Raw genomic sequence first — 4,714 nt, forward strand, 5'->3', positions numbered from 1 at the left:
CACACACACACACACACACACAAACATAGACTGACTGACCCTGCATTCCTAAAATCACAGCCTCTAGTTTCCGGTCAAGTGCATCAGCCTGGCCGATTTATGCAATTAGGTCACGCTGGCCACACCAGGAGACAACAGTCATTGTCAATTTTTAACAAAAGTTAAATCCCATCAGGGTGGAGTTACTCTGGGAATAACTTAAACAAAACGACAGCTAAATTAATGAGGGACATTTTAGACGAATAGAACTGATTACGAAGTTATTTGTCTTTTTGGTTTCTTTAAATGTTTTCAGCACACTTTGCTTGCTCGTCTCTACTCATTTGATGTATTTTTTTATGCCTCYACTCTCTCCTGCAGTTTCCTCAGCCCTGCTGGTTGCTCTCACCTCTCTCTTGTGGCCCTCTGGCTCTCATCCTTGGCTCTGGTTCCTGACAACCTCACCCACTGAGCTACAGATTGGCCAGCACACAATGCCCCAGATCCTCATTCACTGGCACAAAGCGCTCCCTGGCCACACACCTTCCCTTCCTCTCTGTTGACTCACCGCATCACCCCTGTCCATTCCCTCACTCATTTTATTCGTTCAGGTGATTTTCTTCCGGCTCTCTTCAATTGCGCCCCCCCCCCCCCCCCAACTGCTTTTATTGTGCCTTCCTGGCAGCTCTGGTGGCAACTGGTGGAGCGGCAACAGAAAACCGTCTCTTTGCCTTGTTTTTGTGGCAGGGCGGCGCGAGCGGGACGAAGCCAGAGCTTACAAAGCCTCTGTCGAGAGAAACAAAGGTTGTGTGCTCCATCATTCAAACCGGGGCCACTCCGACAGCTGCCTCCGCCACGCTCACACTGACAAACGGCCAGAAAAACAGATGGTTTGTGCATTCATGACCAGTTCAGTGGAAGCCCAGGAGTCACCCCCCCATTCAAGGGGAGTTTCTTTTTTTGTCAGCTATTCCGTGATAAAGCTTCTCAGTCTGGTAGAAAATTAGAAATGCATTTTAAAATTGTCCCTTAATTATTGAGGTCATCCCGGCCCCGTGGAGGAGACAGGAAAAGAGCCAGGGCTCGGGCTTTGTGACACATGACTGATCTGAAAAGATGGGCTGCCTCATTTCACTTTTTAAATCCTGCCAACACATTAACATACGTTTGTCAGTTGCCTCTGGAAAGCAGACGCATTGAATTTTGAAGTTCTTCACCTCAGCCTCTCATCAATACCGACGATGGAATGTATTCACCGGCTGAAAAATCAGCTGAGTGGAGGTATCTCAATGCAATAAAATCATCATCATTACATATTTTAAACACTTAGAACCTGCAATTTAAACGCATTTGCATCTGAAGCAGGTGGTTCCGTGATGTGATCTTTCTATCACAAATAYGCAAATTTCTGCACTTTAATTGATAGCAGAATAATCTGAGCCTTTYATCTCTTTTTTCTTCTTTCAGATCAATGCAGTGAAGTTGACTTATGATGAAACATGCTGTGYGTTTTCTTTCTGCCTGACTTTGAGTGGAAGTGCAGATCTTTTGAAGGGGGGTTCTGTGAAAGGGTTATGTACAAATATAAKATCTAAACTGTTGTGGATAGCTTTTTGAATGCCAGTTTGGAGAAATGGARTTTAATTTTGACCAGACTGAAGAACAAAGGGTCAGTCCAAGCATGAAGAAAGTGGATTTTTGTCTCCAAACAACTCCAGTTTTAAATATKTCATAGCTTTTCTTGTATTTGCTTTGTTATAAATCTTTACTTCACCATCAACATCATATTGCATGTTGTTGTTTTCCCACAGAATTGCAGAATTATTCACAATCAAAATCAATAACCGGTGCARAMTGKTTCACTTCCAGTAGGAGTTTTATTGTATTTCTGCTGGAATATGTGTAAGTAAGGCAGCTATGAAGACTGATATGTTTTTGAGTGTGTTGTTCTTTTAAAACAGCAGTAATTCACTTTAGGCTCTGCTCAAACTAGTTTGTTAGAATTAAATAAAATCTCCAAATTGAGGTTGTTCATGGAGCTGTCTACAACAGTGAAGGAATATTTATTCACYGATTTTTTTAATGCACACATTCCTGTTTTTGTTTAGAGATCTAAGCTATTTTTTGATCATCTTTATGTGCCATGATAAAACCATGATTATCATGATCCCAGCATGTGAAGCCGGGGTCATATTGTTTCCAATGTTTATTTTTCATTTTAATTTTTTTCTTTTTCAAGATATTTCGTCAAACGTAGCACAGAAATGGCTGCACAGATCAACATGAAATTTGGCAGGACAATAGATGTGTCCGACCTACACTGCGCCAGCCAACGGTTTTACAATAGACCCCATATTAGTGGAGGGGGCTCCATCTGAAAAGGGGGTGTCTGGACATGCAAAAATGCTACAACTCAAAAAACTATTCAACATAGTAGCTTCAGATTTTTTTATTTTTTTATTTTTTGTTTATCTCTGTTGAAGAGCTATCCATTGGGCCCACCAACGAGCACCACCTCCCGGACCCTCAAACTGGTGCATTGGTGTTTTGCATACGTGCGGGGTCATAAATATTTACATGCTACCACTATGCAGTATCTAGTTTTACTCTGATTTGAATGACCTGGGTCATGGGTCATCTTACAACAGAATGTACTCTTAAATGACAAAGATTAATTAACTCACGCCTTGTCAGAACAATAGATCAACATTTAACTATTTTCTCATAAAGAACTCAGAACTCCGATAGAGAAGGTCCTCTCAACGGATGTGAGGTTTTGTCCCTGAAGGWGTGGCTAAACCCGGACGAAATTGTTTGTTACCGAAATATCCTGAGACTGAATAAAAGTCTGTATTTTGGTCCAATTGAAGGCATTTATTTGGCTTTATTCTTTGCAATTAAATGTTCAAGTCTAAATCTGAATTTGTTTCTCGGCTTGTGTCTCGCCTTCCTGTAAAAAAAAAWGTTTCTTATAACAGGAAAGAGAGTTATTTTTCATTCCCTTTCTCCACAACCACAATTCAAAAGCTTTGTTTCTGCACCCTTTAGAAAGGTCTTTGTCTGAACTTTACAAAATATGAACCGACAACTGCAGTTCATATGCATTTCAGGCCCTCTTGACTCAAAATCACGATGAATTAAAAGATAAATTGTCTAATCTTGTATTTTGTGTCGCCACATAAACRAGAAAGAAGTGACTCCAGGAGACATAAACAGGTATGAGACTAAGTCAAGCACAATAACGGCGTGTGTCACGTCATTAAAAAGAGCTTAAGCTCCGAGGCAGCGAGGCGTGAACCATACTGGGCTTCTGAGCATCATCATCAAGCTGCTGGCAACACATCCCAAAAAGTCATATCCAATTGTATAAGAAAGCATTCAGCAAGTTGCACTATATCATAAGCAACATTATTTACACAAATTAGCTCAAATGCCAGCCAAAGTGACACTGACTAAACTTTGTTGCTCTGGATTAAATTAGTTGCAGACGAGGCCTAACGGCACGAAGATCAGCGGCTGAGCTGATATGAATTAAAGATAAAGCCAAGCCACCGCATGTCTGTCTCTGACTGGAAACCATCTGGACGTTCAATATTACATCCATGTCTACACTTTTCACACTGATCGGGATCACAGGCTTTTCTTGACGGGCCATCGTGACGCATCACACCCAGATGTGGTTGCTGACTGAACACATTTGTTCACGTTTCACTCTCCGAGCCGCGGCCTTAAAAAACAAAAAAAGTTGTCGCAAAATGAACTCAGCTGGCTCCAGTTTTTAACTTGATTATCACATAAACGTAAAATAGTGTGCTAATTTCATTTTAATTGAGCCACTGTAAAGAAGATGTAAGAATTTGCCAACAATCATCAGATTAAAGTAAATTAAAACATTATTTTTAAATAGTGACAACAGTTTTTAAAATGATAGCATGACGACTTCCTTAATAGAGAAATCAAATAAAAAGCAGAAGCACATCCTCACCCGGTTGTGATCTAACGTGTTGTGATCCTATTAATAATCATACAGGCTCAGCATCATTGCACTGGACTGCTCGAGTCAAATTAACATAATTATTGCTGTGATTAGCATAATTCCTGTGCTGGTTTGTCTGTGTTACTTACTGTAATGTATAGCAGGACAGAGACACCCAACAGCATGTTACACACTGCAGATAATAGCAAACCACACACTCCTGCTGACCTGTCAGAGACCCACACGACTCGCAGAATATAAACAAGGAATTACACGACATAAAAACACACAGCTTCACACTCATCAAGCTGCTAACTTCTGCTTTTGTTTCCTCCTAAGCACTGCCCTCCTCTGACTGGCTAGGATAGTGCATCGAGTCGACTCACTCGTCACATTACTGAAGGCCTATTGGTCCATGATAGAATCTATATCACCCACTTTTCATGCCAGACTTTTATCATCTAATGTGAAATTGTAACAATTAGCTGTGACGGCCATCTTGAACTGGATTCCCTCCAAAGTTTAATCAGTTGTGTACACACAGAACTTTTTATCTTTCTGTTCTTTACAGAACAAAGGAAAAGAAATGAAATCAAAAAAGACACAAAGAAAAAAAATGATGATAACAACAAATAAATAAAACAAAACGTATTTATGAAAATTCAACTGCATATCACATCTTTTCAACTTTGTCACACTGCAAAAACTGTCTATCTAACCAAGTTTTAACCAAGTTTATCCAGCCAATATATATATATA

Source organism: Austrofundulus limnaeus, unplaced genomic scaffold (genome assembly GCF_001266775.1).
Source record: "Austrofundulus limnaeus strain Quisiro unplaced genomic scaffold, Austrofundulus_limnaeus-1.0 Scaffold12, whole genome shotgun sequence".
NCBI classification, from domain to species: domain Eukaryota; kingdom Metazoa; phylum Chordata; class Actinopteri; order Cyprinodontiformes; family Rivulidae; genus Austrofundulus; species Austrofundulus limnaeus.